The sequence below is a fragment of the Mercenaria mercenaria genome, chromosome 7 (assembly GCF_021730395.1).
Source record: "Mercenaria mercenaria strain notata chromosome 7, MADL_Memer_1, whole genome shotgun sequence".
Lineage (NCBI taxonomy): Eukaryota > Metazoa > Mollusca > Bivalvia > Venerida > Veneridae > Mercenaria > Mercenaria mercenaria.
In genome coordinates, this window is record NC_069367.1 from 10,957,684 (window position 1) to 10,974,548 (window position 16,865).

Consider the following 16,865-nt stretch of genomic DNA (forward strand, 5'->3'; position numbering starts at 1 on the left):
AACATTAAGAAGAAGCATTAATATAATTAAAATGGCATTTTAATATTTCTCGAACGTACGTGAAAACTAACCACTCCAGGAATATAACTGATGTATCAGGAGTAAATAAATTTCAATACAGATTCAAGTCTACCTATATCTCAGTTATGCTAAAGGCTAGGGATACAACTACAGTCAAAACTGTATTAAGCAATCGGAGAAGGGAGTAGCACAATCTGACTGCTTAATGCATGTGGTTGTTTAAGGCAAGTTAAAGTTAGTATAAAATGTCAACGTGGGAATTTAACTAACTAGCTGCTTACGGCTAGTGACAGCTTAATACAGGTAGTCGCTAAAGCAGGTTCAACTGTGTGTTGTTTTTTTTTTTTTCGGTAGGCAGTTTTGATAGTTTTCAGCTTCTGTATTCCAGGAAACAACTGGACCGGTAAAATTATTTTGATTGGAACTGATTATAAAAGTTTTGCTATAACTTTGGGATGCCCAAAATAGTCGGTATTTGGTGATAAATGTGAAGATCCCGGCTTGTACATTACAACAAGACAACTCAAACCGCACCCGGAAGTACTGTGACGCGTGGAAAATGTCCTTCAAACCACATGGGGTATCTCAATTAACCAGTTGACGAGAGTATTTCACGGAACACGTACGTATCTATGAGAATTGACTTATAGTTTATGTCGTCCATACTTGCAACATCTTTTTTCTGAATTAATGCATATGCAACTTTTGCAACACAGACGTAAAATTTTGTTTTAGTTTTACATTATGCTATAAACATACTATAAAAGCAAATGACCAGTATTAAAATTAATCAGTCTTAAAGTTCAGATCAATTGAAATTACTAGCTAAATCTCGGATTAAATGGTCATTCGTTAATCTTAACAAATGGTTTTGCTTTTTTCAAATTGGGGAATACTTTTGCTATTTCTATCTTCAATAAGCTGGTTGATGATTGAACGAGTCCCCAAAACACGAAATATCGTGCCTCAAGTGTTTATGAGAAAGTCAAAGTCCTGTATTTCGAATATAACCTAGAACTATAGGGACATTATTTAAATATTTTTGATATGTCTTAGCTTATTAAGGTACATTCTATAGCCAAAATATCGACATTTTAGTGCTTGTCTTTACAACCATTTTGCGAATTTTTACTGAAGAATTACATAATTTGATGAATGAAATGCCTATTGAAAATGGTTTAGCTCTCCTTTGAAGTATATATCTTGAAAAACTAATGCCAACTTGTACCGAAAATCCGGACAGAAGACAGAAAAAAATATTTTTAGGTGGTCATATTTTTTTCCCAAAATCGACAGCTGCTACATTCAAGCATTATTCTGCCTAAAAATTCTGACCAAAACGTACCTAGATAATATATCTACTTCCTGCGAGTCAATCAATTTTTAAATAAATTTGATGAAAGTGCCTTTTAGAGTCGATAATTTCAGATAATTTTTATTTTCTCTTTTTTTCATGCAGACATCATCATTTCACAACTAATTTGAGATAAACATGCGTATCTATGACAAAAATCCATAATATCATTACAAGGGCAATACACATAAAAGTCAGATGTGTCAATTTATTTTTAGAAAGGGTTTGTAGCCCACAAAGTAATTGACAGAATAAAATGTAAATTTCAGCATATTTTTTCACACAAAAATGTGTTAGTGCGTAGAAATGTGATCAGCTGAGCACATGGTCTTATGGATTTCATAATTTTCGGCGCTTAACGTGAAAACAGTTAAAGCACAGGATTCACAAACATTAAATTTATGCTTAAATCTATATGCGATACATTATGCATATAATTATAATTCACGATAATACCACATATGGAAGTAACTGGAATAAATTTGGACTATTTCCTTCGGAAGTTTACATGACTATCCTGTCAAAAGGCCTCCCTCGTGTTTACATATTTTGACATGTCGAGTTGTTCTGGGACTAGTAACAATGGTAAGTGCAAAGTTATATAGATTTATATGAATTAATTATTTTTGCAACGAGTTCAAAGTACGGTTGATAATCAGTCGACTCTATTTCAAGATCTGAGAATGATTTGCCTATTTTTGGGCGGAAAACATAGCATATGCATGCTTGTATCACTGCCACCATAGATTATCATTAGATACCACAACAAATCATTCTCAGATCTTGAAATAGAGTCGATGCAGAATTAACGCATTGTTTCATAGATATGAATCGATCAGAATAGACAGAATAGATCATTGTCATAGAAAAAACGTTGATGTACTTTTTGCATTCGAATTGACATAATTTGAACATAGACTCTGCATGTATGCCATAAAATATGTCTGATTGGACGTGCTGAATCATCCGGCAAAAACCATCAATATTTCTAAAGTAACATTAATCAGAATCAAGGTCTACTGTGCATTTAATCCGTCATGTGTTTGTTTCAGATGAATGAATACCTGCACCATGGAAACAATGTCATTTGCAAACTTTTTGAACCTGTGCTGGGCGTTCACATTGACATTTCTTGTTCAACAGGAATACATGATGTCGACCAACAGTACAGCTAGGTAAATGTCAATGTTCTATAGATATATATATTCTACAATAATTTCGTAAAAAAAATGAACAATGTCTGTAAGTAAGCCAAAGAAAGGACACCTCTGCATAGCTGACATTAGGTCAAGGGTGTGAATGAAGCATGATCATGCACCAAAATATCAACAAATTTATACATTTATACAATGGAATGAAATAACATACAGTAGGCCTATATTACAGCAAGATGTGATTAATAAATAGTATCATAATTATTTATTTTACATGGCATGCATGAATTGTTCAACTTCATAAATCAACTGTGCTGTAGACCTAAAGAATCAGCATAAAGAAATGAAGCTACATGAGTAGTTTTAAGATACATAAATCCACACTTGTCAAGATTCTATATATAATACTGATTTCCTTATAATTATATGGGTGGTTTTCAAAAAAATGGAACTTTTTCTTCTTTTTCACCTTACTTTAATTCAGGTCAGTTTTAGAATGTGTTTTGGGGCAAATCATATCCAAATTAATGTATTCAAGAAATGTGTGCAATTTCAGATGAATGACTCAAGCATTTTTAAAGTTATGTTAAATTATATAGCTAATTTTGTCCCCTCTGCACCAAAAGTGTGACATTTTGCATGAAGGATAGTTTTCAACTGTGTTTTACTTTTTCAAACCAAACTTAATTGTCACAACTTTGGCTTTTTCTTATGTAATCTAAACTCTGCACATTTAAACAAAGTACTTTTACATTAACTACATTTTAATTCTTACCAATAGTTCATGTCTTAATTGTGATGGAAGCCCCTTCATAAAAAAATAGTGATAAATTTAAAAGTTGAACACTACAATTTCATAACCTCATTACTTTTCTTAAGATCTTTATCCTTACAGTTTTGAAGACACCTTATGATTTTATTGTTATATAAATCAACTTTCTCAGAATCTTCATATATGTCTATACACCCAAAAATGTCCCTTGTAAGTATTCTTTAAATAAAATGGGTTTTTACTTTATTTCCCTCTAAATGGAAGTTACAATGGTTACAAAAGCAGCTTTCAGCTTCACATATTAAGCCAAAGTGATGTCCCCTGTGCACCTTTTTTTGACATTCATCAATTATCATAGCATTTATATTGTAATATGTTTTGGCAGTTCTATATTCATAGCAGTGTGTAAGTTAAATGCAGGCATTACTTGATAATTAAGCATTATATAAGAATCCTAGGACAATTTAAATTTTATTTTTTGCATTTTTCTCAAGTTGGCAATTTTCAGGTTTAAAAGGGGAAACATCAATTTTAATTAAAGTTTACCTACATATGTAAATATTCAGTAGCGAGTATTGTGTAGTTGAAAGAATTTTACTTACTATGAACATATTCCATGAATATATATTTTGCTGCCATTTGTCCCCTGTGCATCTATAAAGTATGTATGGATTTTACCATTCCATTTTACCATGCATGGCATTTTGCCATTTTTCTACTGTGAATAAGCAGTGCATGTAAACTAAATGATTTCAATGTGTTAATTGTGTTTAAAGTCACTTATTTTTCATTTAAAGCATTACATGCTGCTGAATTTTCATGTTTGTGTTGTAAATTTTCAGTTTTGTAGTTATTTTGTGGAATAAACTAATTGTTCAATAGACTTTTGTCTTAAGATGATCACCATTATCTTGTTTTGAACAGAAAAACTAATAATGAATTATATTACACTGATTTTTAGTATGTGTCCCCTGTGCATCTCTTAAATAACTCAATTTTGAGTTGACAATTTTAGAAATTAAAATCACCAGACATTTTTTAAATTGGAATGTGGTTTATAAACCTGCAAAATGTGAAAAAAAATAGGTTTTATAATAATATGTTAATTATTTTTCATTCAGCAACCACTTTTGTAGGTAAAATTTTAATTTTATGTCAGATTTGTGCAGAAAGGGTGATTTTAAAAACCAAAGTCCACAAACATTTATTAAATAAGTTTAAAACTATACACAAACACCTATTCATATATGTTGAAAAAAAAATTACTGTTATACATATTTCCTTGTCATAAAACACTGCAATATTTATCACCCATCTTACTGGAAATTCTCTGAACTTATGAACTGAAGGCTGTTCAAAATATTATCTGATTGGTATTTCTCAACACTTTCCCGAAGTTGTATATTTCCTTGAAATTTGAATTAGTTGCTATCATAAAAAATAGGTGACCACCAAAAGAAATAGGTTTGAATTTCCAACCCCTATGTCACACTTCTGCTTCATTATTTTGAAAACCACCAATATGTTTCCTCATAGTTTTTTTATATAATAATATACTTATTTCAGATGAAGATATAAATTTATTCAAAAAAATAATGGGACAATGAATGCTAAAATTGCCAAGAAGAAGACTGCCAATTTACACACCATTTTATACAGGTAGGTGCTTAAAAGTGTTTTGAAAATAGATATGGCATTCAGCACTTATTTTACAAACTAACTGATTTTAGAATTATGTACATTGTACTTTTTAAATTGTTTTTAATGTGAAGTGTCAGCAATGAAAATTTATAGAGAAATCACAGTTTAATTGTGAAAGAAAAATTTATGTATATATAAATGTACATGTTGTGCTTTTTTTTAGTTACAGAAATGATATGGTAACAAAAAGCCCTCAATGCAGCCAGTTCTGGAGATTTGGTTAGACTATGAACAGTAGACATCAAAAGGTACAGGATAGTTTAGAGCTGCATTTTTTAAATTTTTTTATGTAATTACTATTTATCAGTTCAAATGAAACTTGGTACATCAGCATGAAGTGGACAGGCACATATGTCAGGACTATCAATTTGATTATTTGTTTCTTCAGTTATTATGTCATTTTCTTTTTCAAATTGTCATATCATACCTTCCTTCATACGTTTGCCCTTAAAACTCTCTTTCTGCAGATTCCATCATATTCAAATGGATCATGGTATACTTCATGGCCAAGCAGCAGAATTATACACATACTATAGTGGATTTTACATCTGATGACAGTTTTCTAAAGTTTTTGGTTCTTTTAGAATCTTGAATTAAATGAAACAGTTACAGTTTCTTTTCTTTTGTTCTTTATGTACTCAGCTCCTCCCCCACTTTGTATCCAATGCCCTTGAAACTTGTAATACACTTTTACCTTAAATGTAAAGGCCTTTATCTATTTTAGCCTAAAATCTAAATTTGGAGTGTTATGCCCTTTTTTATATTATAAGAATTATATTTCATCTCCTCCTACATTTTTCATACTGTGTCACATGCAAAAGTAACTTGATATGAAATTATCAACATGAAGTAGGCATGCACATATTGCAAGACTTCATTTCAGGTTACTTTTTATTGAGTGATGTCCTTTAAAATATCACAAATACACTTGTTACATTGTGGTATGCCTACTCACAGTTTCAAACAATTCATAAGAAATTTAGTATACATTTTGGACATGAAGTGATCATGTGCCTTATATATACTGTTAGTTGAAAATGGAATGCATGAAGACATACAGACACATATATATCATCTGTTTGAATTCAAAGCTGTATTTCTTAGTCTTTATTATTTGTGTAAGGTACTGTTTTTCCACTTCTTAATGACATTTTCTTGATAATGTCTGTCAGACTGATAATATTATAATTGTAAGATTTTACATTCTAAAATTTTGTGTTTTTATGAACATATAAAACATGTAAAGTTTATACTAGTTTAAAAATAGCCAGATTTTTCCATTTCAGATGATCATCTAAAGGGCCACAATTGTTTAAAGCACTGGTCAACAAAAACTGAACTATTGGATGGATCATACATGTGCAGAATGTACTACCATATTTCCAGAATCAGAGAAATAGAAATATCAAGTATTAGAGAGAAAGAAATGTATGCATCATGTATGAAGAACTGCCTAAGAATAATTTGCAAAATACATTGAAATCTAACAATTGCTAATTGCATAATGCATATGGAAGTTAAGAAAGGTGTACTCTTCTGGAAAATATGTGTCCAATGCAACATTTCTTTTTCAATTTTGTGAGCATAATTCTACATAAAAATTTTAACATGGCTACAGGGATAATACAAAAGTTTTAATCTTATTTCCAAACACATTGGGGGAATCAGAGAAGAAATATCAAGAATTAGGGAAAAAGAAATAATTGTCATGAATGAAAAACTTGCTTTTTATTAATTTACAAAATACTTTTTAGCCTCACAACAGTTACTGTTAATAATATTATGAATATGGAAGTTAAAAGTGTGGATTTTGATTAATCTTCAACTTCTCTGAGCATAGTTCTACATATAAATTGTAACTTTATAAAATAGTCTTGTAGAAAAAGTGTAAGACTTTCATACTTGTTTGATAGAAAATGTTTCTGGATGTTTCAATGTAAGTTTGCTAGACCCAGACCACTAGCTCCTAAGTCAAGGTTACACGTAGATGTCAAAGGTTAAAAGGGTCTGTTTCTGTCTGGTCAATAACTGCCATACATAAAGGGATTTTGGAATTACTCGTCATAAATGTTCACCATAAATAGACAACGTGTTATGCGCAAAACCCAAACCCTTGCTCCAAGGTCAAGGTCACACGTAGAGGTCAAAGGTTAATAGAGTCTTTTTTGTGTCTGGTCAATAACTCTGCGATTCATGAAGGGACTTTTAGATAACTTGGCATAAATGTTCACCATAATGAAACAAGGTGTCATGCCCAAGACCAAGACCCCTAGCTCGAAGGTCGCACTTAGAGGCCAATGGTCAGATACAAAAATGACGTTGTCCCGAGCATTTCTTGTTCATGCATGGAGGAATTTTGATGTACAATGGCAAAAATGTTCATCATCATGAGATGGTGTGTCATGAGTAAGAACCAGGCCACTAATCCTTTGCTGTTACTGTAAAGTTCTATTCTATTAACCCTTATGCTGAACATGATTTATTCTGTCTTTGCGACCAGTGTAGATCACGATCAGCCTGCACATCCATGCAGGCTGATGATGATCAGCACTGTTCGCCATTCAATCAGTATATTTTTGGTAAGCATCCCTTTTAACAGTTAATGGTACTGTCCAAATTGAAAAATGGACAAGTTCATTATAGAAATTCAGCAGGGTAAGGGTTAATATTAGCCCTAGGAGAAAATTGGGACTACTTTTCTGTAGTACAACACGCATGTTACATCCAGTTTTTGATGTATTTTGACCTAAGGCTACTGATAAGTACTTTTGTGTGGACTTAGATTTTTTTCAGATTAACTTCTCTTTGTTGTCACTATAACAAACGATTATTCTTGAAACTTTTTATCCTGGTTGTTAGAATTGGATATGTCATTGTTTTGGCTTTCTGTCTATCAAACTTATAGTTTTGTACAGAAAATGTTTTATTATATCATCTACCTGACGAGCATATATTTAACATCCTGGTACTCTTGTTTTATTTTGTTCATGCCAAGATGCTGTATTGGCATACAGTATGTATGATGAAAATGTCCTTAGGCAGGGGACGTTGCTAACTCTGTTACAAATTCTTGTTGTTGTTTTTTCTGGAGTTGTTGCCCTATTTGATCTTGAACTAATTCATCACATCGTGAACTCGTGAACTTAAGTCGAACAGATCCATCCAACTGAATTGAAACTAGGTATACATCAGAAGCATGAAATGAATATGTACATGTTGCCCTGACTTTTATGATCTATTATTATGTCTCCCCTAGGAGACATATTGTTTTTGCCCTGTCCGTCCGTCCTTCCGTCCGTCCGTCCGTACGTCACACTTCATTTCCGAGCAATAACTGGAGAACCATTTGACCTAGAACCTTCAAACTTCATAGGGTTGTAGGGCTACTGGAGTAGACGACCCCTATTGTTTTTGGGGTCACTCCGTCAAAGGTCAAGGTCACAGGGGCCTGAACATTGAAAACCATTTCCGATCAATAACTAGAGAACCACTTGACCCAGAATGTTGAAACTTCATAGGATGATTGGTCATGAACAGTAGATGACCCCTATTGATCTTGGAGTCACTCCATCAAAGGTCAAGGTCACAGGGGCCTGAACATTGAAAACCATTTCCGATCAATAACCAGAGAACCACTTGACCCAGAATGTTGAAACTTCATAGGATGATTGGTCATGAACAGTAAATGTCCCCTATTGATTTTGGGGTCACTCCGTCAAAGGTCAAGGTCACAGGGGCCTGAACATTGAAAACCATTTCCGGTCAGTAACTTGAGAACCACTTTACCCAGAATGTTGAAACTTAATAGGATGATTGGTCATGCAGAGTAGATGACCCCTATTGATTTTAGGGTCACTCTGTTAAAGGTCAAGGCCACAGGGGCCTGAACATGGAAAACCATTTCCAATCAATAACTTGAGAACCTCTCGACCCAGAATGTTGAAACTTCATAGGATGATTGTTCATGCAGAGTAAATGACCCCCATTGTTTTTGGGGTCAGTCTATTAAAGGTCAAGGTCACAGTGGCCTGTTCATGTAAAATCATTTTTGGGAAATAACTTGAGAACCACTTGACCTACAATGTTGAAACTTAATAGGATGATTGGACATGCAGAGTAGATGACCCCTATTTATTTTGAGGTCATCTGATCAAAGGTCAAGGTCACAGGAGCCTGAACAGTGACTTGAGAACCACTAGGCCAAGAGTGTTGAAATTTAGCGGGATGACTGGACATGCCAAGTAGATGATCCCTACTGCAGCCAACCATCACTGTCTCTTTGACTTTCGCTCCTGACCCCTATTGACTTCTTGCCTATAGGACTTTGCATTGGGGGAGACATGCGCTTTTTTACAAAAGCATTTTCTAGTTTTGTCTGGAGTTGTGGCCCTTCTTTAACGACGAATGACAACTACATTGTAGTTTCCTTCTCTTCATTTCAAATAAAACTTGTTAAACATCATAAATATTATGTAGACATGCGCATTTGTTTCTTGTTCAGTTGTTTAACTTCTATATATTTTCCTTAATAACATTATTGACCCGTCGTTATTATAAATTATTGAATGAAACATTTTTTACCTCCGTGAAGGAATATTGTCAAACTATACCGATAAGGGGAAGAGTTTGCTTCCTTTTGTAGCACAACTGTCTATGCATTATTGTGTCTTGCTCATATATAACACTTTTATTTGTGTGAACATGCATGAATTTGTTATACTGCAAATTAAAACAGTCATCATTGATTACTTGTCGTCACTTTCCTCCTTTTTATCGTAAATAGTACAGTCATACACAGAAGATGCTGTATACTAAACATATTTTCTCAAAATTCAGACCAAAAAATCTATCAGATGCCACCATTACATAACTATATTTCAAACTTTTGCAGGGGGAGAACACCCTGACTCCTACTCATGCTGGGAGCTATGTGTCTCGCTGGTGACACATTCTTTCTAAACTGTTGCCTCGCTGCATCAAATAAAGGTATTTCTGGATCCGGACTAGCGTGGGAAGCCGTTGACAATAATTGTCAGAAGAAATCTTTACCTACATTAAAGATCCAACTTAAATTGTGCTAATTAATGTTAATTGGCATTCATCCGAGTTTCTTATATTGTCAATTTGCAGGTAGAAAAATGGTTAGAATTTGTCAGACTGGATTCCCAGGCTAGATCCGGACTTGCCCTTAAGTATGATAAAGGCCTTTAAGGTCGATGTCGGAAGAAGGATCTAGCAAAGTTTTACAACATTTAAGCTTATCAACGACGTCGGCAGAGATTATGAAGTTGTTCTGTTGTCAGGCTCAAGATGCAGGCATACTTAAACTCCAAAACGACGCCCGTTTTTGTACAATAAAACTCCATCAAGTTTGAATAAATAGTTCAAATGGTTATGAATTTTGTACAGTAATCATTTCTGCGTACAGAATGAAGTATTACCATTAGTGGATTCATAGATGAGGTCGGAGTTGGGGGGGGGGGGGGGGGGGGGCACCGGACGCTCCCGCCCCTAAAATCGCCGGAGCATAGGTAATTTGTCTTATGTTCTGGGGAAAATAATTGCAAAATATACATTTTTTCTTTGCTCGCTACGCTTGGGTACATAATTTGTCTTTTATTCTGACTGAAGAATATGAAATATGCATTTTTTTCTCGCTCGCTACGTTTGCACTTATAATCTTTTGTTCCGGCTGAAAAATATGCATATTTTTTCTCGCTTGCTACGCTCGAAAACTTAATTTGTCTTCTGTTCTGGGTTAAACATAAAAATGCATTTTTATCTCTATCTCACAGGTAATTTGTGTTACTTGTTTTTTTTTTTTTTTTTTTTTTTTTTTTATTGATGGAAAAAAATGCATTTCCCCCCCCCCCCCCCCCCATTTGCTCTAGTCTTCAAATATTTTACGCCCCCTCTTACACCAAATACTGTATCTGCCCCTGAGGTAGTCAATTTTTTAAAAAACGTAATGGATGTAAGAATTTTTTTACAAAGTTTGGAACGATAACGCTTTTATCATATTAAGTAAACCGTTTGAAAAAAATGTTGGATAGTTCAATGAATCAGATATTCTAGATTTCATTTCAGGTTGTAGAATATTTTGGAAAAAAAATATTTATTATTCTTCAAATACTTTTTGACTGTACTATTAGAATAGTGTTATTGGATCTATAAAATCTGCCGAGAATGATAATGGGGATAAAGAACTCTCCCTTCAGGTAAACGGCGTGAAGAACTATCCTTTATTTTATTTGGCGGGAATCGAGCACGTTTTCACCGTGCAATATTAGTATTTATAGTAACAAAAAAGTAGTCCGTCATGTCAACAAAACACGATGAAAACAATCGTCTGAAGCATTTTAAAGTATATTTTCAATCGTAAATTGTCAGCCTTTTAGAAAAAGTTTGGGTAATTTAAAGGGTGGCAGGAACTAGATACATGTCTTGTCTGTCTATTAATACATTTTAAATGGACTCCGCGTGTATTTTGAAGCAACCCTTGATTTTGAAAAAACATGACCAATTTTGTTATCAAATTCGTCGTCGTACGACTTATGAAAGAGTCGTAGTCGTAGTTTGATTATCTAGTCGTATACTTCGTTCCAAGACGAATCTAATGGTGTATACTTTTTATGACTTTTGTCCAGTAACAAACCCGCCAATCTAATTTATTTAGACCCACTATTTTTCCGATAGAATGAACCTTAACGTACATACTAATAGCGCGCGTTTTCTCTGTATGTGTTCATTCTATAACGGTAAGTTTTTATTGTTTTAAAAAGTAGACAGAATTTTATATGTTATTATATATACTATACATTAATTCAAATTATTTGCATCTTTTCCATTTGAATTAGATTAGATTGTACTGGTCCTATATTCATGTTTAACCTGCTAAATTTCTGAAATGGACTGGTCCACAATCCAATTTGGGCATTACCAGTTATTATTCAAAGGGGTGTTCACCGAAAATTTACTGACTGAATAATTCATTCATTGACAAATATTTTATTTGATTGTCATTCTTCTTAAAGCTTGCACCACTGGAGGGAAACCGATCGGCTAAGACAGCAGAGTACACTACTAGAATGAAACAGTACCAAATACAAGAACAGCCTTCGATCAGAAAGATAATAAATATTTTAAAAAATGAAAATAGCTGTTTATTTGTTCTACTCCCAGTGAGCACCAATTATTTTTTCTGAGATTATTCCAAGACTACGTGCCAAATTGTTTATTTTATACTTTCTGGTCCTTTAGAAATCCCGTGGTATAATTCCGCTGAAGAAGGTGCCAAGAGCTTGAGAAAAGCTGCATATTTCATTACATATTTTAACAAGACTCATTCAAACCAAATCTGCTGATTTTTTGCTTTGATGTGTTCTATGTTTCCAAAGCATATTCTTACAAGTTTCATTACCTCCAACTACAGCGATCTTTATGCGTCGTGTTGCGGCTGTATGAAGTCTGTCCGTAACTTGACTCTTTTGTTGTTGTTGTTGTTGTTTTTTGGTGGGGGTGGGTGGGGGCGGGATTTTGTCTTTTTGGATTATCGATTCCATTTAGTTTACTATAATAGAATAATTCAGCTTAAAACAGTGATAGGGGACGTAAAAATTATTGCATTTTGCATTACCTTTCATGAACAGACCTAATTAAACCGAGTCTGCTACTATTTATGTGGTTGCGGCCTAATTTACCTAAGAATTTTCTTACAGATTTTATAAATATATCAGATATTTCAAATGAAAGCTTCGCATGAATATCTTGTACATGTAGATAAAAAATCTTGTAAGCAGAGAATGCCGACTAGGTTAGTGCGTATTGTAGTATGAATTGCCTAAATGGATTATAATGTTTCGATTTTGTTTAAAAACGTACAGTATCGTAATCATAGAAATTAATGTAGTCGGCAATTTCCGTTCATTTATCTATTCCCCGTATGCGATTTCGGCATTCTCTGGTGACCCTGTGATCATGTGGTAGCACGCTTTACTGTCAATCTAGAGGACCAGTGTATGGGTCCCGGTCAAGGCACAGGGAATCCCTAAGATAAAGATGATATTTAGTGTCTCCCATCTAACTAAGAGGCAAGTATTGGTTCTTCCCAGGAAGGACGAATTCGCGTGCGTGTTTCGGTGCTATACACTGGTCACGTTAAAGAGAGAGACAGTCTATTCGCTGAGAGCTGGACAGACTTCTACCTAAAGAATTTATCTCTCTCTCTCTCTCTCTCTCTCTCTCTCTCTCTCTCTCTCTCTCACTGTTCTGGAAAATTTCAATTTCTATCAACTATTTTTAGCAAGATAATTGGTAATGTATATTAGGTTCATCCGGTGCCTTATCGACAAAGTTTTGAAACAGGCTGAATTACACATAAAAAACTATTTGCTGTAAATATCAAATTCTGTCTATATAAAAGGAATAACGGAAAAATATCATAGACGGATTGCTTTAAACATCAAGTACATTTTAATATCTTTATGCAAAATATAGAAAAAGGGAGATGAATGGGTAGGGGATAGAATGGGGTTGAAGGGGAAAGTGGATAAGGATGAATATTCAAAAGGGAATGCTACGTTCCTTAATCACAGTTACTCTAAAACGTAAGCCACAGCAGAGCAGACACTCACGTACAAAAGACACACACATAACTAATTTACATAGACAACCAAACAAACAAGTAAGATATAACAACACTGTAGGACAACGCCAAAGACAAACAGACGCACAAGCACACACACGCACACACATAAGCAGGAAAAAACAATAATCGGACACCGCCTAAGGATTACGGCAGCCAAAATTAAGGTAGGAATGATAATTTACTCTTAGTAAAAGGAGAGGGGATGACTCGTAAGACTCGTTATTCTGCCCTTACCGCTAAACCAATTCGGAATAAAATACCACTAGTTGTATCATCATTGTAACAGAGCGACGAACATTTAAGTCATACTGGCCCGATTTAAATACGGCTTGTAATATCGTGCGCGGATCTAAGTTAAGTTGAGCCATTATAGGATGAGTTCTATTACAAACTGAACAATTCGGCCAGCCCAAAATATATTTCAAATTCGAATGGAAAAACATGTTAAAGTGGATGAAAATGAAAGTCAGATATTGGTAAAAATGCAAAAGTAATGCACATTTTCTGAATTATTTCAAAACCGTTGAAACGGTTTACTACCTTCTTCATAATATGTTTGGTTATTTATAAGAATAGCTTGCGAAAGATTTATGTCAATAAGTTTGTACCACTAGAAACTTTTAGAGTATCTTTTTATAAATTGTTGAGAAAAATTATGTTGCGCCTTAAATTTGTTAGTTAATTCCTTTAATATATAGCAAACGTTTCATTGCAAAAAAGCGACAAACACTTAAGTCTTAGTGGACCGATATTACTAAGACTTGTAATATTGTGTGCGGTTCTCACTTGCGTTGAGCCGTATAAGGATTAGTTCTTTGACAGACTGTTACAATTCAGTCAGCTCGGAATATATTTCATAGGTAATGTATAGAAACTAGTGATGAACTGTTAAAAGGTTAGTTCAGTGACAGACTGCAACAATTCAACCAGCGACTAACCAGGTGTGTTAACTTTTGCATTGTATAATTACATTTTTTTCTCCTAATTTAGACAGTCGTCCTGCCCTAACTACTTAACCTATTTAGCAGTGAAGCACCTTAAGTTGTAGTTCAAAAGCTTAATGTCATATAAATTGTCATTGTAATAGTGCAACAAAAACTTAAGTCACAGTGGCCCAATATTGCAAAGGCTTGTAAAGTGTGCGGTTCTCCTTTGCGTTGAGCCGTAAAAGGGTTACTTCTTTGACAGACTGTAATAATTCATCCAGCGCAAAATATATCTCATAGGCAATGCACAGAACTTAGTGTTGAGTCGTTATAAGATGAGGTCTATCGCAGGTTGTAACAATTCAGCCAGCATCAAATACGTTTCATAGGCCATTTGTATTAAGTTCTGCTTTGTATAATTTCAATCTCTTCTCGAAATTGAGATCTTCATCCTGCTCAAACAACTCAGCAGATCCGACAGAGAATCACTTGGCTCGTAATATCCTGTGCGTTTCTCACTTGAATTGAGCAGCTTCAGGATAATGTCTTTCAGAGACTGCAACCATTCATTGAGTGCCTTATCTATTTCATAGGTCATGTACTTTTGTTTTGTATGATATCATTGTTGTTTTTTGTTGTTTTTTTTTTGTTCTTTTTTTTTTTTTTGTCAAATTGAGACTGACATCCTGCTCAAATAACTGAACCGATTCGGAAACGAAGCACCTCTAACTTTAGTTAACAAGCTTAATGCATACATAAATTTTCATTGCAAACGGTCGACAAACACACATGTCCCTCTATTATTAAGGCGTGTAATATCGTTTGCAGTTCTCATTAGCGTTGAGCAATGTAAGGTTCTTTGAAAGGCTGTTACAATTCAACCAGCGCTGAATATACAGGGCATGTATATTCAAATTTGCTTTGAAAAAAATAATCTTTTTTTTTCCTCAAAATTCAGACCGTCATCCTGCCCTATGTATTTGTTCTTTGACAGGCTGTTTAATAATATTTTATTGCAATTATCACACAATACATGATAGTAAATGTACATTAACACATGGATATACAGTACAGATATATACAACAGCAACAGTGCATTAAGACATATAATACTATAGTACATCAAAATACATTCGGTAACTTTGCAATAGTGCAATAATACAAAAGAATTGGACCACAAGTTTTACCAACATTAGAAATCGGTCCGTCCCTGGGTGTCAAATAAATGTTAGATTAAACTAAATGACGGATTTTTGTTTGGACTAGAATAGAAAAAATGTGCTTTACAAACTTTATAATTTTCAGATACAAATACACAATAGTAAGTGAGTTAAGATAGCAAACTATTTAAATAGAAGAGCGAGAGAAAAAAACAGCAAAAAAAAAAAAAAAAAAAAAAACTACCGAAAAAGGCAACAACATACGCAATCAAGCGCAAAATGTTCTCAAATCAGATATATAGTCAGACGATCAGGAGGCAGTTCTACAGAAGCGATGTGTTTTTTTTATATATGTTTGTACTTCTAGAAACAAAGTTTTGTTCTTCATCTTTTAGTGAGTCAATACTATGAAGTAATTTTTGCATACTAAGTGGATTGAATCTACGGGTATTAATAAATAACAAGCGACGGGCATTGGCATAATTGCTACATTAAAAGAGAAATGTTCCGCATCTTCAATACCATGTCCACAAGAGCAATCAGTTATAAAAGAGATCATTGTTTAGGTTGCTACATCGGTTTCTAATACGTGTTTGAATAACATTATAGAATCGCTCTACTATTAGATAAAAGGACGGAACAATTGGAGATTTAAATTTGCTCTTCAGTTTGTTCTTTAACGGCGTAAGTGTGTTAACATTGCGTGTCGGAAGGTCAAGGTTATTCCATAGTTTTTCTAAATCGGGTATTTTGAGTAAATTTCAAGACGTCTAGGCACTGCAACAAAGTTAGTTTTATTTCTAAGTTTATAATTGTTAGAATTATGAACTGTTGGTGGAAAAATCTCTGTAAGGTAATCCGGAAGAATTCCATTGTTTCTTTTATATGCTAATACCAATTTCTGCATAATTCTACGATCTGCAAGGGAAACCCGTCTAATTTCCGTTAGTAAGTTTTGAATGGAAACGGAGCGAGTCAAACCAGTAACTATACGAGCAGCTTCGTATTGAAGTTTTTTCTAGAGTGTATTTTTCATATTGGGTACAGCTTTCTCATACAGCTGACGCATACTCAAACAGAGGTCGTAGATACGATATATAAATGTTGTTAAGAGTAGAACTTTAAATTTT

The 16,865-nt window shown here is 33.9% G+C and overlaps 2 long non-coding RNA genes across 2 annotated transcripts; both read left to right on the forward strand.

Annotated features, from left to right (window-relative positions):
• Nucleotides 1-1,649: 1,649 nt before the first annotated feature.
• On the forward strand, nt 1,650-4,976 carry LOC128558769 (uncharacterized). The gene is made up of 3 exons (XR_008371910.1): nt 1,650-1,960; nt 2,428-2,550; nt 4,868-4,976. It is a non-coding gene; the product is annotated as an uncharacterized LOC128558769 (long non-coding RNA).
• A 207-nt stretch (nt 4,977-5,183) lies between these two features.
• Nucleotides 5,184-9,747, forward strand: LOC123535380 (uncharacterized). The gene is made up of 2 exons (XR_006683204.2): nt 5,184-5,250; nt 6,289-9,747. It is a non-coding gene; the product is annotated as an uncharacterized LOC123535380 (long non-coding RNA).
• The last annotated feature ends 7,118 nt before the right edge of the window (nt 9,748-16,865 follow it).